At 34.2% G+C, this 19,038-nt stretch overlaps 1 protein-coding gene and 1 pseudogene across 1 annotated transcript in view; one reads left to right on the top strand and one right to left on the bottom strand.

The window, feature by feature from the left end:
- Window positions 1–19,038, bottom strand: part of LOC150021354 (ephrin type-A receptor 6) — a 917,557-nt gene that overhangs the window by 763,055 nt on the left and 135,464 nt on the right. The gene's annotated exons all lie outside the window — the stretch shown is intronic.
- Window positions 8,734–9,730, top strand: LOC150021355 (L-lactate dehydrogenase A chain-like; annotated as a pseudogene).

The raw sequence follows: 19,038 nt of genomic DNA, 5'->3' as shown, positions 1-19,038 counted from the left end.
GTTATTAATGAATATGTTGTTTTCCTAAAAACTTTTCCAACCTGGCTCCTATGGAGCTGCAGCATGTACATCCAGAGGAGAAGTAACATCAGGGTCTGGTGAGGTGGTCTCTTCAGTGCCTTCTTGAATTTTCCCCCCTTTTAGCAGTGTTGAAAATAGGTCTGGAAAAGCATAGGAAAACTATATCAAATTTTCCTTAGGAGGTTTTTTTTTCCATACTGTCTTAGCAGCATTGCAGGGTGAAGGTGTTATATGATATGACCTTACATATTCATTTTCAGTAATGAGTCTTCCCATGTAAAATTAACAATATTTTCAAGATAAATATAATTGCATTTTATTAACTCATATCAGGCTATACTTGATAATATGCATGTGTGAGTCAGATCAGAAGAATCCTTAGAATTACACATACATAAAAATGATTTCTTAGGAAAACTGGGCTATTTGTAATGGTATCTTTTATACAAAATGAAATGTGATGCTTCAGAACTACCTAGGACTTTTAATAAAATTTATAAGTTGAATTTTAAAAATTAATTAAATATTGTAGGCTCTTATCCAGTATATAAAATAAGAAATGCATTGTTTAATAAAGAGAAATGAGAATTACTTACATGTGTACTACATAGAATTGCTTTACATATACATGCCACATATAATAGTTATATATAGATATAAAGATATAGATGTGTGTATGCATATTTACCAAGAATGAAAATATCACTAATATCATTTCTAACTTTGAAATAAATGGATGATTTTATGCTGGCAAAAATATATCATCCTTAATTTGTTCAAATGATCAGTGTAATTAGTTACAATATAAAAATATATTTTGACTTGATTTTCCCTCAATATTGACTATATGACAAGTCGTAAAAATATTAATTTATTTGAAATTGTTCTCTAAATTCCAGAAAAAGTAGTGATATGTGTATTCTCTTCAGGTTTAGTGAAAACATTAGCAACAAATATGTAGGTTGCTAAAATAGTAAACACTAAGTGCTCTCAGTGTTACTGAATTATTTAAACTTGTACATTTTGGGTGGACATTAGAGAACCAATATTATTTGAAATCTGTATTACAATTGAAAGTGGATATAAATTATAAATGGTATCAATACTCTTTATGGTGTTAGTTATAAAAACAAGTATGAAAAAGACTAAGTTTTATAATGCTAGAAGCAAATATAATATTTAGGGCTATCAGATGTAAAGAACTTTACTAACACATTTTTCATATTTAGGACTGATATTCCTTTATGAAGAAGACATTTGAATTATGTGATTTTTCTAAGTACTTAATTCGTTAATACTTATTTCAATTTTATTTGCCTACTTAATTGCCCACTTTAAATTCATAAACTTCATTAACATTAGAAAACATTTAAAAATATTATAAATTAATTTTTACACATATTCTGATACCAAATTACATCACTATGACATAGTTATACATATAGTAAAATTTTAGTTACACAATATGTAGTTTGCTTTAACAAACACAAATCAGGGGAAATATTCATTTCTGCTTGATATATTTTATTTAATTATTGTAGAAAACTGTTTGGTTATTTCAAAGCCACAGTTAAAAATAATAAAGTATGCTGAAAAAATAGTTCTAGAAAACTTATATTCACTTATGAAAAAGATAATTTGCAATTAAGATTAGAAAACCCAAATGTGTTAATGCATGAATGTAATTTCTTTAATATTAATGGTATAAGATGAAATTTAAATTTATCTTTAACAATAAGCTCTAACACTAGAAATGAAGACTAAAGTTGCAAGGTAGGAATATTTGGCAGAAATATTTCAGAAAGAAACCAAAACAGTCTAGTAGGTTTAAATAAAGTATTATATTTACAAACAGCCTTCTTTGTGTCTTAAATATATGCAAATTTATTTACTCTGTGAATAAAACTTATTAAAAACAGGGAAAGAAGGGGAAGGGTCTAGTCATGGAACATGTATAAATGAACCCTGGACAAAGAAAATAGGGTGGGGATTGACTATTCAGTGGGCTAGGGGCAGGGCAGAAGAGAGCAATGGGGGGGATATTGTGACAACTGTAATAGAACAACAATTAAAAAAATGAATGAAACAGGATATTTTATATTTTGAAAGGGAAATTTTATTATAACTTATTTTATCATGAACAATACCATATTGTGGAAAAACTGATTTTACAACAAAAGCTTCAAAGGTGAATGTGTTCACCAACATGATGTTGCAGACATTCAAAGAAAATAATTTAAAACTAGACAATCAAAACACCTGCTAAGAGTTCCGGCCAAGATGGAAGCATAGACAGACACGTTGTGTCTCCCTCCACAACTAAGAAGGAATACAACTACCTCAAAACTAGAAACAACCAGAAGTTCCAGAAAATCACTGCAAGGAAGTCCAGCAAACAAAGATATAAAGAAGAAATACTCATCGAGACAGATAGGAGGGGCAGAGCCAGGGCAGAGAGAACGCGGTGTGGTGGCAGCAGCAGCGGTGGGCCAGCAGAAAGCACAGTCACACGTTTTAAAATTCAGGAGGGAAACCTGGGGAGCATTCCCAGCTCCTCACCAGACCTCGCAGCCTTCAGTCCGGTCCCAGCACCAGGGAAAATCAAACCACATTGCTTCTGGTTGTGCAGACCAGTGGGGGTTGGTGTGGAGGCAGCAACTGCTGGTCTCAGCAGAGTACACTTGTTTAAAGGGCCCCCCATGGTCCTAGAATGTCCGAAGACCCACCCACTCTGGGAACAATGCCCAGGGCAACAACTAGGGTGGCACCAGTCTGGTGTGAAAGTGGGAGAAGTGCCTGGAAAAGGGGTGAGTGCTGGGCTGGCGGCATTGTTCCTTCTCGAACCCCTCCCCCACATACAGCATCATAATGTGGTGAAACAGGTCACCCTGTACTGATGAATTCCTAAGGCTCCTCACCTTACAACATAACAAGGGGGACAGCTCTACCTGGGATGCAGAGGCAAAAAAACACAGGAGCCTGTCAGAATGAGGAGACAAAGTAGTATGGCCCAAAAGGGGGAATGGATTAAGGTTCCATTGGGAGAACTAAGTGACCAGGAGATAGCCAACCTAACAGATGAGGAGATAGACAACCTTACAGATGCAGAATTCTGAACATTGGTGATAAAGATGCTCACAGGCTTGACAGATATGCTTGAGTATGGCAAACACATAAGAGAAGAAGTGAAGGCTATACTAAGTGAAACAAAGGAAAATCCACACAAAATCAATGGTGAAAGGAAGGAAACCGGGGTTCAAATCGATGATTTGAAACATAAGGAAGAAAAAAACAGTCAATGAGTGCAGAATGAGGAAGCAAGAATTGAAAAAAATTAGGAAAACTTCCCAAACTTTGCGAAGAGATGGAAATACAGGTCTGGGTAGCACGGAGGGTCCCGGGCGAGCTGGACCCAGAGGAGAACACACCAGGACGCATCATGACTGAGATGCCAAAAGTGAAAGATAAAGGCAGAGTCCTGGGGGCAGCAAGAGAGAGGTGGAGAGCTGCCTACAGGGGGCTGCCTATAGGACTATCAGCTGATTTCTCAGAGGACAGTTTGCAGGCAGGAAGGGACTGTCAAGCAGTATTCAATGTGATGAAAAGCAACCTACAACCAAGATTACTCTATCCAGCAAAGCTATCATTTGCAATGGAAGGGCAGATAAAGTGCTTCCCAGACAAGGTGAAGCTAAAGGAGTTCATCAACACCAAGCCATTATTATTTAAAATGTCAAAGGGGCTTACTTAAGAAAAAGAAGATCGAAACTATGAACACTATCGGCAGCCGTCCGTCTCGAGAGACGATGGCGTAGCTTCTTGAGAGTCTATCTGCACCACCGAGAATGGCTGTGCAGTCAGACTCGGGAGTGACAATCCCTGCCGCACTTGTTACAGGTGAAGGCAGATGGCCGTTGTTGCTGCTGTTGATGCTGCTTCCGCCTCGATCTTTTCTGGACCGCCTCCTCGTTGCGCGCAGCCTCTGCACGTGACGTACCTTGCCTGACCGCAAGCCTCCAGGCTAGGCGGTCGTCTGCTTGAACTTCCCATGTGTTGAGATTGATGGAGCATTGTGTCATGTCCTTTTTGCAGATGTCTTTGAACCGCAGTTTTGGGCGCCCTGTCATCCTCTGGCCTTCTGCTAGCTCGCCGTAGAGGAGGTCTTTGGGAATACGGCCTGCATCCATTCTTTTGACATGGCTGAGCCACCTGAGGCGTCTCTCACTAAGAACTGCATGCAAACTGCTCATGTTGGCTCGCTTCAGCACCTCGGTGTTGGGGACCTTATCCTGCCAGGCGACATGCAGGACGTGTCGCAGGCACCTCATGTGGAAGCTGTTGAGTTTCCTTTCGTGCCTTGCGTAGGTGGTCCACGTCTCGCTGCCATAGAGGAGAGTGCTGAGTACGCAGGCTTGGTAGATGCGCAGTCTGGTTTTCTCAGTGAGGCTGGAATTGTTCCACACTCGCTGGTTCAGTTTGGCCATAACTGTGGCTGCCCTGGCGATTCTCCGGTTGACCTCCAAGTCGACTGACAGAGAGCTTGAGATGGTGGACCCGAGGTAAGTGAAGTCGTTGACAACCTCCAGGGTGTATCCGTCGATGGTGATACATGGGGGTGTCCCCGTGCCTTGAGCCATAACGTTCGTCTTCGTCAGGCTGATGGCTAGTCCGAACTCCTTGCATGCATGGGAAAGGCAAGTGACTAGCTGCTGGAGTCCCTCTTCGGAGTGTGATGTCAAGGCTGCGTCGTCGTCGGCGAAGAGCATCTCACGGATGAGCACCTCTTTGACTTTGGTCTTGGCTCGTAGACGGGCCAGGTTGTAGAGCTTGCCATCGGATCTGGTGTGAATGAAGACACCCTCGCTGCAGTCCTTAAAGGTGTATTGGAGGAGCATGGAGAAGAAGATTCCGAACAGCGTGGGCGCGAGGACGCAGCCCTGCTTTACTCCGCTGCTGACTGGGAAGGCCTCAGAGGTTGCGCCATTGTAGGACACCGTGCTGTGCATGTTGTCGTGAAAGGACATGACCACAGCAAGCAGATGTGGTGGACAGCCAATCTTCCATAGCAAGCTGAAGAGTCCGCTTCGACTGACCAGATCAAACGCCTTCGTGAGGTCGATAAATGACAACAAACTCACAACTATCAACAACTGAATCTAAAAAATATAAACAAAATCCAACTAAGCAAACTAGAATATGGCCAGAATCATAGGTATGGGGATCATTTGGAGGGTTATCAGCTGGGAGAGGGGAGAGGGAGAAATGGGGAAATGGTGCAGGGATTAAGAAGCATAATTGGTTGGTACAAAATAAATAGGGGAATGTTAAGAATAATATAGGAAAGTGTGAAGCCAAAGAACGTATATGCATGACCCATGGACATGAACTAAGGGGGGTGGGATTGCAGGAGGGTAAGGGGGTACTGGGCAGAGGTGAGCAAAGGGAAAAAAGTTGGAACTATTGTAACAACATAATCAATAAAATATACTTTAAAAAAACACCTGCTAAATTGAGAGTAGGCTGTGACAAAAAGTTACAAAATATAACTTGGTGTATCTTAAAAATCATTTGTTACAAAGCAAATAAAATGTGTCTGATTTATCTACAAAAGTAAGTTCATAAGAGTTCACAGTTCTTAAAGAATTTGATATTAAAATATATCTTATAAATTTGAGGATATCAAAGTTAAGACCTAGAATAACAATAAAATTCATTTGATTTTCATAAACTTCTGAGCAACAGATTGTCCCTTTATGTAACCAAGAAGAATTTTAAAAGACTGAAGAGAGCAAATTATGAAAGGAAAAATTTTTAAAAAGGAAAAAAAAATTTGTTATTGAACAAAAGCAGTCCAAGAGAAACCTTTTCAAAGTTATAACAGATAGACCCAGCATTTATATAGGTGGTATTAGTGAAAACTTTATTTTCTATAATTCAGTAATTAAATATAGAAGTCACAAGCCACAGTAACTGTAACAGGAGAAAAATGACAAATTCCATTTTCTTTGAAAGAGCATATCAAATAATTAGACAGACATGATACACATGTGTGCTAGTTGAAATTAGCAAAAATTTAAATATCAAATTATCTTAGGTGTTTAAATATAGTATTTTATAAGACAGCATAAACTTAAATTTAAAGGGAAAATGTGAAATTTTCTAAGTGTATTAAATTCTCAAGTATTTAGATGAATAGAACAAAATAAAGCAAGAGAATGATAGCAAGCTCATGAACACAATTAATTATAAACTCTATTATATAATAAAATAAATATTAATACAATTAGTAGTTATTAAAGTGTTTTAAAGTTCCCAGAGTTCTCAGTGCGTATCTAGCCAGCTTAGGGCAATAGAAAATCAACAGAAACAACTGGTAAGGTTACATGGAGAGACAGAGACCATCCTGAATTTAATAGTGGCATACAAAATAATTTTGCACAGCAGCAGGTAGAAAGAAGAAAACTAAAATAATGAAAAAAAGATTCTTTATAAAAGAAATTTTTGAAAACCTGAAATAGACAAATTTAAATGTTGTGTGAGTACTTGTTTTGGATTCCTTATTCTTATACTTGAAAAATATTTCAAAGTCTTTAAAATGCCATTTTAACTTAGGAAAACCAAAAGGACATGCCCCCATTTTTGGTGAAACACATCATGGAACATCTCTTACCTGTGTGCACTTTAGATCACACTGGCCAGCAGTGAAAAATACAGTATGTGGCAATGGAAAAAATTGTGATGTTTTACATCACGTTGCCATTGCAAATACTGGGAGTCTCTCAGCAAAATTTCCAAATCCAACTCAGTATACATATTCTAAGTCAGGAATGGACAGGGGTAAGAGATGATCACAGTGATTGCTGGTTTTGAGATGCTTTCAGATGTAAACAAAGCTAAGTAGGTCTTAAATCCGGGAGATGGAAGGACACTAATCCACCCCTTCCTCTTGTACTTGTTATGAATCACTTATAGGATGCGGCAATAATCCTGGAATACTTGGACGTTTTTACTCTAGATGTCCTATACTAGTTTATAACTCCAATGCACACATGGAGAACTAACTGCTTTTCTGACCCAAAATTAAGCAACACAAATGTTCTAAGATTAAATTTTGTTTGGTTTTATGGCATGATGTTAAAGATACTCAAAATTACCCAGAAGAGAAAACACTGAAGATCTAAACAAGAATATCTATTTATAATATTGGCAGAAGCTGAAATAACATGAAGCCAAGATATGATGACAACAAGTGATGAGGTATACTTTAAAAGCATAGCCTCACGGGGTCACAGAGTAAATCTTAAAGATAAACAAAATTTCATAGCTCTAACATTTTAAGTGATACTATTAGGTTTTAGTTTTTTAAAAAGACGAAAAACCTAACTGGGTTAGCTTCTGATAATGGTAGAGTAGCTTATATTGGACCAAGTCTTCCGATAATAATAAAAATAAACTCTGGTGGAAGGGGATGAAGAAGCAGTTGCAGAACACTTAAGGGGGGCAGAAACTCAAGGAGATAAGATCCTTGAAAGAAACACATCACACTGGTGGAGTTTACACATTTTAGACACCCCGTCTACACAGAAGGCACCCCTTGGTTCATGATAGTATGGAGGGGGGGCGTAGGTTTGCTGGAAGCAGAGAGAAAGAGCTCAAGTAGAAATCTGCTGTTTTATTTATTTATATCAAAGTTTGAGATTTTTGGTTTCAGAACAGGTAGAAATTGGGGGTGGGGTGCAGTTATGGGGAGCAAGAGCAGGGGGAAGCAAAAAGCTGCACATTCAAACTCCTCAAACCTTAGCTAACTCAAACTGTTCTTGTTCTGGGCAAGATAAAAAGCATTGCAGAGGAAAATAGCTAAAAGCCTGAAAGCTTAGTAGGTATTTTAGTAGCTGCCCACCCCAAGATAGATAAGTCTCCATTCCAATAAATAGAAAGGTTTATTAATACTTCATTTTTCCATTGAAATACTAGAAAAGCCATGCCTTATAAATAAAGACATTCTCTCCAGGATAAGGGGCTGTCTTTACAACTAAGCACAAAACCATAATAGCCTTAAATAGCTCTATCACAGCCTAAAACCAGGCCTCCAAAGAAAAATCAGGGTGATCTGTGAGTAATTTACTCATGCTAGAAGAAAACTCAGAAAATTTTAGAGGAAAATTAAAATATCTGGACTCTCTAAAATAAATTATCCATAATATCTAGTATACAATAAAAATGTACTAAACTTGTGAAGAAACAGGGAAATGTCACCTAATATCAAGAGAAAAACCTGTAAATTTAAACAAACATACAAACCAGATGCTGAAATTATTGAAGACTTAAAAATAGTTATGATAAGTACGTTAAAGAATATGTAAGAAAAGATGAGTAAAATGAATGAAGATATTAAAAATATCAGGAGAGATATAAAAATGCAAAACAAAAGAAAGCAACCAAGAAGAAATTGTGGAATTCAACAATGAAATATCTGAAATAAAAAATCACTGTATGAGATTAAAAACATATTGAGCAAAACATAAAAAAAGGATCAGTGAATCTGAAGCGGAAGTTAACAGAAATCATCCACATCAAAGTAAACAGAGAGAAAAGATTTAAAAAGAGAGAAAAGAGTACCCGCGCAGCCGCCGCCAAGTCCAGATCCATTCCTGTGTGCCACGGACGCCATCCTGCCTTGTACACCCGATTCCTTTTGGTTCTAAGTCCAATATGGCAACTCTCAAGGATCAGCTGATTGTGAATCTTCTTAAGGAAGAACAAACCCCCCAGAATAAGATTACAGTCGTTGGTGTTGGTGCTGTTGGCATGGCCTGTGCTATCAGTATCTTAATGAAGGATTTGGCAGATGAACTTGCTCTTGTTGATGTCATGGAAGACAAATTAAAGGGAGAGATGATGGATCTCCAACATGGCAGCCTTTTTCTTAGAACACCAAAAATTGTCTCTGGCAAAGACTATACTGTAACTGCAAACTCTAAGCTGGTTATTGTCACAGATGGGGCACGTCAACAAGAGGGAGAAAGCCGTCTGAATTTGGTCTAGCATAATGTGAATATCTTTAAATTCATCATTCCTAATGTTGTAAAATATAGTCTCAACTGCAAATTGTTCATTGTTTCCAATCCAGTGGCTGTCTTGACCTACATGGCTTGGAAGATAAGCGGCTTTCCCAAAAACCATGTTAATGGAAGTAGTTGCAACCTGGATTCAGCTCGGTTCCGTTACCTAATGGGGGAAAGGCTGGGAGTTCACCTGTTAAGCTGTCATGGGTGGGTCCTTGGGGAGCATGGAGTCCCTAGTGTGCCTGTGTGGAGTGCAGTGAATGTTGCCGGTGTTGCCCTAAAGACGCTGCCTCCTAATTTAGGCATTTATGCAGATAAGGAACAGTGGAAACAAGTTCACAAACAGGTGTTTGACAGTGCTTATGAGGTGATCAAACTGAAAGGCTACACATCCTGGGCCATTGGACTATCTGTGGCAGATTTAGCAGAAAGTATAATGAAGAATCTTAGGCAGGTGCATCCAATTTCCATAATGATCAAGGGTCTCTGGAATAAAAGAAGACATCTTCCTTAGTGGTCCTTGCATCTTGGGGCAGAATGGAATCTCAGATGTTGTGAAGGTGACTCTGACACATGAGGAAGAGGCCCGTTTGAAGAAGAGTGCAGATACCCTTTGGAGGATCCAGAAGGAGCTGCAGTTTTAAAGTCTTCTAATGTCATACCACCTCACTGTCTAGGCTACAACAGGATTTTAGTTGGAGATTGTGCATATTGTCCCTTTTATCTGATCTGTGATTAAAAACATCAATTTCCTAAAGACAGAAGATAGAAATGATAATGGTCCATAAAACCCTGCATCTGTATCCTGATGCTGGAAGGTACGTATCTTGTGTGGCCCTAACATGGTTAGTGTGAAATAGTTCCACCTCCTCAAAGGCATCACTGCCAATGTTGCACACACTACAGTTGACCTTCAAATGGGGTGTGTATTCACTCTGTGCTATATAACTTGTGGTTCCTTTACCCAACGTGCCTAGTCCAGCTTTTTTTCTCCAGTCAATCCCATCCTGGGATCCAATGTGTAAATCTAATATTGCATGTCTTGTGCATAACTGTTCTCAAGGATCTTATTTTGTGCACCATATGAATCAGACTAGTGTACATTGCCATATAATGTAAAATGAAAAGTCTACATATAAATAATGCAGCCAACGATCCAAGTGTCATACCAGCTAAAATACCAAATAACCCTTGAACAGTGAAAAAAAAGAGAGAGAGAGAGAGAAAAGAATCTCAAAGACCTGAGGGCCAGTATGAAAGTGTCTCAGATACATATTTTCAAAGTCCCATATAGAGAGGATAGAGAGATTAGGGCAGAAATACTATATTTAAAAATGATAAAAATGTTTCTAAATTTCATGACAGAGAAACCCACAAGTTAAGGAAGTTCAGCAAATTCCAAGCAAGATAAAACAACAACACAACAAAGCAAAACAAAAATAACCCTAATGCTTTCTAAAATTCTGAATTTGGTTGATTTTAATTACATCATTTGTTTGTTATAGACAAAGTGAAAACTAATGAATTATTTGATAAGTGAATATAAAAGTGGTAAAGTTGTTGAGAAGAATAGTTTATGATAAATTACCAAGGGCATTAAATTCTGGAAAATATCAGAGATTTGAGTTATTTAAAAGTCTAAGGCACTGAATTAAAAAATAATTCTTACTTTAAAGTACTTATTGAAAAGTATAAATATTACAATGGAACAAGTGATGGTCATGAGTTGGTTTAGTTCTTTATGAACATTTTATAAATATACTTTTAAAACATCATTGTTCACATTACACTATTTCTCATTTAGGATTGGTTGTAGATACTATATTTTATTTCTTGGTATGTCAGAGTAGGATGAAGATATGGAATCTGTCTCTTAGAATGAAATATTTAGCTAATGATCATTAAAATTACATAAAGTATTGCAGTTCAAAGATATACATGGGAAACAGTTAAAAAGTAAGGGCGTGAGAGCTAGTAAAAAGCATGGCCAATTAAAAATTCATAGTTATAAACTTACTCTGTATTCCTATAATTTCACACTATATTCTTCTCTTCCAAAAACCATTCATATGTTATAAACTGCCTTGAATTTTCATAATGAACTGTGACCTGACCCTGAATATTTCCTGTTTTCTCACTTCTTAAAGCTGCTAACAAAACTGTACAATTACAAAAGTATTTTATTATGACTTATTTAATTTTGAGAAATTTGAAAATCAAAATAGAGCTAGGGAAATCTTTACAAACTAGACTATTTACTATATAGATATTTATCAGTGGCCAAGTGTGCAATCTAAACATATTTTAACATTCAATTAAAGAAATTTAACGATAGACAAATAACAAAGCAAGGCCTGCAATTTAAATTTCTTATTAAAACATATTTTTATCCTTATTCAAGGATATTTTTTTCACTGTTTTCTGAGAGAGAGGAAGAGAGAGAAAGAAGCACGGACATGAGAGAGAACATTGATTATTTGCTTCCCGTACACACCCAGACTGGGGACCATATGTGCTTCGACTAGGAATTAAACCTGCAACCTAGGCATGTGTCCTGACCGGTAATCAAAAATGCACATTTCGATTATTGGATGATACTCCAACCAATCCACACAAAACAGGCCTGGTCTTTAACTTTTAAAACTTAGAATTTCAATACTTAAATATATCATTAGTAGAAGTCATACGTACAAAGGCAATTTAATTTCTTTCTAAATATTGCAAATTAATTCTATTCAAGTTTAATCCATTTTTTCATTATTTCTAATTCATGTGATTTAAGTAATATGATATATGTTAATACTAAAAAAATAGTTCTCTCTTTATTGGCTTTTGATAAAAGTAATAAAATGTAAAAGGTCGGCTGAATAATTGATATGCACTCTAGAATAGATTTTTAAATATTTTATTTTGTAATGCCCCCAAAATAGTAAAAGATACAGGGAAATATAAAATTGGATGAGTTGCATCATTTAGATTTAAATGTAAATATCATATTATATATTTTATCATTTCGACTTTAGTTAAATTTCAAATATCAAACATTTTAATTATAAGTCCTTTAGTCAGCATCTTTGAAATATACTGTTTCTTACTAACTATAACATCATTATCATGACTAACAAAATTGACACCAATTCTTTAATATTATCTAAAAATGTATTTATTTTCAAATTTATCTATATACTCAATCAAGGTCTATATCTTCCATTTGGTTATGTCTCTTTTTTTTTTAATTTGAAAAAATATTTTCCTCAGATATTTTCACTAGCGATTTTAGCATCCTTTAACAATATTTGCTGAATTTAATATTCCATTTAGTTTTGGAAAATGATGGATTTCTAATTTTATCACTTTTTCTTTATATTGGAGGTACTTTTCTGAAATGAAACTGTCACTGAAAACATAAACACACCCACATATAGTAAAATTTAAATATTAAAACATATTACAGATTTACAATCATAAAAAATACACAGTAAGACCTTCTTAAATAATTAAATTGCAAAGGAGATGCCTACATATCAACACAAGGATAGTTTACCTAAATGAAAATATGTTTGCAGGTTCATTTGTTTTTGTAAATAGAACTTAATTTACCAAGAAAAGTTTGACACTAGATTTATAAACTCCTCGTTTTTGGTACTAAATAGGCATTCACTTAATATGTTGTGAATGAAATAAGTAAAGGCACATTTTCATTTTGTTTAATATTTTCTCCTACTTTTTCTACACTGACAGGTATTTTTCTAATTTATCTGATAGGTAGATGGAAATTATACCCTTAAATTTCTTATACTTTTCATTACTTTTTAATAATTTTTTCCACCAAAGGATTAGCCAACCCAAAGACACAGAAAACAGTGTGGTGATGACCAAAGGCAAGGGGAAGGGGTGAGAGCAGGCAGGAGGAGATGGGCAATAGGAGAGAAAATGCAGACATCTGTAATGATGTAAACAATAAAAATAAAGTAAAAAGTAATTTAGTTTTACTTTAAAATTTTAATGAAAGCATCTTTTGTTGTAGGAAGACACATGTCATTAACAAAGAAAACTCACATAAACATAAAATTGTTTTGGTAAATTAAAAAAATATTTTCTTCTACCAACCATTTATGATAAATGCCTTTTCCTTGTTTCCTGAACTTAATTTATAAAATTATTTTTTGATTAGTCTTTAAGAAATCTTTGGCTACTTCTATGTAACAGTTTTCTCCTATTTTTTTGGTTTCCTAAAAGTTTTATGGTCTTAGTTTTTATATAGGCTACCACTTAGAAAATTATTCTTAATGATTTGAATCAAATTACTGGGAAATTGTCAAAGGAAAACTTCACAAATCACATACAGAGCTACATTCAGAAATGTACTATGATTTTATTCACTCTTTTTCTTTTATGAAATAGAATAATACTTGAATGAAACAGTACAAAAAATAAAGAAAAATATCCCACTGTACTTATTAGCACAAAGAGTCTGCATCAAAGTAATCTGATAAGTGAAGAAATATTAAGGAAAGTATTATTAGAGATGGACACAAATTTCTACTTCAGCCAAAGGCATTGGCTTCTTCATCTGTGAAACTTTAAATAGCACCCAATACCTAAAAATTATTACAGCCAATTATCCCTGCCTCAATAGACTAAAGAAAATTAGTTTCCCTTATTGAAATAGGCATAAATATAAAAAAATTCCCTAAAGCTAAATTAAATAAAGTGCCTAAATGAGTCATTTTTAAACAAGAGACATTTCTTTATAAATGATATTAATGTACTTTTATACATTTCTATGGAATCTATTATCCATCACAAACTTTAATTGAATTCTTCCTAAAACTTCTTTTAATACATATTTTATGTATAGTTGTGTAAACTTAAACTTTGCTCTCAAACCTGAATCTATGAGCCTCTGGCATTCCAAAAAAGATTCTTTAAGTTTGTAGCTCATACTATTTCTTCATAGTCTCCCTAGTTTGCAGAGTAGTATTCTAGTGGATTATCTAATTATTTACTGTTAATAGTAATGTAAAAAAACACAACATATCCTTAAACCTTGTAAAGAATAGGTATTTTTTTCAATTACACATTATAAATGGGTATATTCTATTGTGGCCCATATTTAATTTATGAAAAATGTAGTATAGTGAATAAGAGAAAACAGATTTAGCTTTATGTTAACTAAAAATTTTGCCTGCTTATGTTAAAAAATTATGTCATGGATATTTTATTAAAGTTATATTTCCTCATTCATGTATTTGATTTACTCTAAAAATTAATTCAAGACACATTAAATTCACAATGTAGTATTATAAAAAAGAAACCTCTCTACCCCCATAGGAACCTGTTTATTATTAAAAAACTTAAGTGTATAAGAACATGAGACAAAATAGTGAATCAAAACTCATATATTATGCTTCAGATCACTACAATAGCTTTTTACTTATCCTTCATTATAAGCTGGAATCAAAAATATTTTTAAAAACAAATAAATATTATTAAGTCACTATACTATTAGAACAGAGTGGTAAAATAGATTGAGGTGAACTATCTCTGGAAAATGCTAAATAATTCTGAAAGTAGCATTTGAAAAAGTTGAGACAATTTGTGACTAAATACTTTATAAAATACTCAATTACTTTTTAACATTTCAGAATAGTTAACTTCTACTTTCCCTGACACAAATTGAATAATATCTCAGTAAAACTAGTAATAAGCAGCTATAAACATTTTTTCATAATAGGGTATAACTAAAATTGCATGTATGATTCTCTCCCCATCTAGTTAACTAGTTGAAATATTAACCTTGTTGACAAGAGCCTGTACAAAATGCTCTGTTTCAAAATCTCTTTGAAAAAGATATTAGCACATGTTTTGAATAAATTATTTCTAGATTACATAAATATATCTCAAACATCTAATTTTTAAAAGTTGGAGTGATATCTTCCTCCATGTTTTATACATACTCCAAACCCATGTTTGAAATGTGAAACATATATTTATTTTCCCTAACAGAACATTAATCCAACTATACATTACTTAAAATACTATTAAAACCCAATTTCAAAAAGCATTATAAAGTAAGGTCCCAATATATAAAATTGTATACTACAGGAATTGTAGGTTATTTTTACTCATCTCTTTGTTGCTTTACACAGTGCCTTCCATCCCTGAGAGAACTCTACAATATGAAGAAATTCCAACTGTCAGGTAATGCTTTGGTATATTAACTATCTCTGATGGTACAAGTTCTTGTTATAGCACAACTCTTGAAACCTTAATACTAACAATTTAAAAGCATATTTAATCATGTTTTAAAAACATATTATAAAAATTTAATATATAGATTTAAAATGTAATTTCATCCAGTTGGAAAAGTATAGCATTAATTACTTTTTCCCTTCAAAACCTATTTTAACCTCTAGCATATGTATTGATTTATCAATACTTATCTACAGATCATAATAGGTTGTGCTCCAGTCTCTGTTCACTGCAAGTCTCAAGCTTGATGGAGTCATCAAAATAATTTAGTGGGTAATGAGTGTGGAGATGAGGAGGGGGAGGGTAGAAGTGAGAAGAGGAATAGGTTGAGGGAGAGAGAAAAAGGAGGGGGGAAAGAAGAGAGGGGAGAGGTGATTAAAAAAAAGGAAAATAGGTAAAAGGATAAGTATTATTTTCATGATTTTCTAAAAATAGGTTTTTATGTGTACTCGGGTGCAATGTAAAAAATATTGTAGTGATTCAGAAAAACCTAACTTTCACACTTTTGGAAATGATACTAAGCATAAGACTACACAAGTACATTAATAAAAAAATAATGATTTCCCATTTTGCAAATCTTTTTAAGTTATTCAAACTAGATCTTTGCAATTTGAGGGGCTTCTTGTATTTCTTGGTAGCCCAGTATTTTGAACTCATTGAACCTCTGTTCTAGAGATGTATAATAATAACAGTAGTTTCCACAGGTAGTAATGTCTTCTAATCAAAAGGATCCAATTTAGTTACTACCATTTGAGGAAAGCTCTTTCAATCTGCTTTTCATTACTCATTCCAAACCAGAGTCCGTACCCGTTCTGTCCTTCCTTTGGTTCACTGTTTTCTCCACGGTTCCTTCAAGACTCCAACATATATTTTTCCCCCCTCACATTTTCACTAAGTACAGTAAAATCTTTATCAATCTATCAAGCAATGGCAACAATGATACTATGATGCTATTACTAAAGGTAGCAAAGATGATATAAAAAATGCAAAAGCCTAAAAGAGGATTCCAACTACTCCCTGCATTTACAATGATGAAAACTATCAATTACGCTTATATTCCTTTCTCCTTTATATTAATTAAAACCACAATTTCTATCTCTGGTTAAAAATCTGTTTATAGACAACCAATGTGGGTCAGTTCCCTAAGGCTCTGTTCTAAAGCTTCTAAATCAAAAAGTAAATTTAATTATGCTTTTTAGGTAACCCTGGAACCAAGAAGTTCAAATATGTCCACATCATTCCTTACCCATTCCCAAATACAGATAGGGTTTATACTCTTTATTTAGGATTTAAATATTTCATAACATTTCCAGGATTTAATTAATAGTATTTAAGTGATAAATTATGAAAAAGATTATGTATATTTAAAACCACATGGAAATACAAAAAAAAGATTTATTAAAGGCCTGCATTTCACCATTTGCATCATTAGAATCACATAAACCTATACACACACATACAATTAGTCGTTTCTTCTATTTTCCAAATTCTTTTTCTCATCTGTAAAACTAGAACAAAACAGTACAAATTTCATAGGGATTTTTTTTCCATAAGTAGAATTAATGCTGAGGACAGTGTTTGGAACATTTTAAAGTGTGTGCTATCACTATTATTACTACTGCTGCTGCAATTGCTACAATTACCAACATCATGTGAAGGGGCTATGGCAGTATAAAGAGAACAACAGTATTAGAATGAGATGCATCTTTATTTAAATATTGACTCTCTGAAAGGAAAATACTGGTATTACAAAAGATATTTTCTTATATTTTATAAGCTTCAGTTTCCTTTTCTATAAGATGAGAATAACAATAAATGACATAATTAAATTTCATAATATATGTAAAGTAGTAGGCACACTACTTTTAGTAGTAGGTGGTGTTCATAGAATTTATTCCCTTTGTAACTTCCCATTTTATTCAAATAATAACAATTTAACCATTCTATGTTTTAAGCCAGTAATTCTATATCTCCCATTAGGGAACAATGCATTTCTTCAGGTACAGATGAAATGGATTAACCTAAATTACTTTATGTACTAATAAAAAATATGCCTCCTAAAATCATTAAAATATAAATAACATAAAAAATAAAAGAATACACAATTTTAAAACAAGATAAAAAAGTTACTTGAATATGTGACATTTTCCTAACTGTTACCTGACAGCTTACATTAACTTGCTTTTCTCTTATTTTCCTTTAAAGAGGATATATCTTATTCTTTACAGCGCTTTTAGTTTTTAAAAACCTTTGTCTTGGTATGCCCATAATTTAACAGACTTTCAGATTCATTCCATAGTTCCCATATTTAATATTTAAATGCTACTGACAAAATGATTTAATTGAATTATCTAAAGGTTTTATTTCTTAACACTAATATTTCACTAATTTGCCTACAAAATTTTGCTGAATTAAGTTTGTTTTTTTATCTCACAGCTTTTACACAATCAAACAAAATAATTTAGATGACCTCCTTCAGCATACTTTTATTTTCTATTTTAATAAAAGAAAATCTGTGGGAAAATCAAACTAGATAATTTTAGGTTTTGCATAAATCTTCATATTTCCTGGCAAACAAGATTGTTTCAACTTTCTTTTCTTTCTAATACCTTGTATTCTTTAAGAGTTTCTCTGCTAAACTCTATCATGATGTCATTTAGCTCTGTCAAGGTAATGAAATAATTTATTCTTACTCTGATTAAATTTAACTGAGTTGCTCTCTCTGGAACTCCTATTCTTTTCAAACTACCAATGATGACTTTAAGAGCTGAAATTAATTTTGTCAGAAATTTTGTCAGTGTAGTATTTGCTTTGGAAGCCAGAATTCTAAACAAATCCTTTTGAATTCAGATACTTTTACCAATATATCTGTGGGTGCTGTTCAAACCAAAATGGCTTTTAAAGTATATTTTATTGATTTTGCTTTTAGAGTTGTCCCAATATTTTTTCTTTGTCCTCTCCACCCAGTACCCCTCTTCCCTTCAGCAATCTGCCTCCTTAGTTCATGTTCCACGCGTGGTTCATGTAAGTTCTTTGGCTTCACCCTTTCATATACTATTCTTAACATCCCCCCTATTTTGTTCCTACCTGTTATGCTTCTTGATTCCTGTGCCATTCTTCCCTTTCTCCCTCATCCCCTCCTAGCTGATAACCCTCCAAATGATCCCTATACCTATGGTTCTTTTCCCATTCTGGTTGTTTGCTTAGTTTGTTTTTTGTTTTTAGATTCAGTTGTTGATAGTTGTGAATTTGTTGTAATTTTTCTTCTCAGAGTTTTTATCTTTTTCTTAGATAGGTCCCTTTAACATTTCATATAAGAAGGGCTTGGTGATGATAAACTCCTTTAGCTTTACCTTGTCTGGGAAGCACTTTATCTGCCCTTCCATTCTAAATTCTAGCTTTGTTGGATAATTTTGGTTGTAGGCCTTTGCTTTTCATCACTTTAAATACTTCTTGCCAGTCCCTTCTTTCCTGCAAAGTTTCTTTTGAGAAATCAGCTGATTGCCTTATTGGAGCTCCTTTGTAGGTAACCCTTATTCTCTCTTGCTGCTTTTAAGATTCTCTCTTTATCTTTAATCTTTGGCATTTTATTATGATATGTCTTGGTGTGGTCCTCTTTGGGTCCTACTTATTTTGGAGTCTGTGATTCCTGGATTTGTATGTCTATGTCCTTTGCCAATTTAAGGAAGTTTTCTTT

This window comes from Furipterus horrens, unplaced genomic scaffold (assembly GCF_987537825.1).
Source record: "Furipterus horrens unplaced genomic scaffold, mFurHor1.1.pri manual_scaffold_1, whole genome shotgun sequence".
Taxonomy (NCBI): Eukaryota; Metazoa; Chordata; class Mammalia; order Chiroptera; family Furipteridae; genus Furipterus; species Furipterus horrens.
This window is presented reverse-complemented; position numbering and strand designations above follow the sequence as displayed.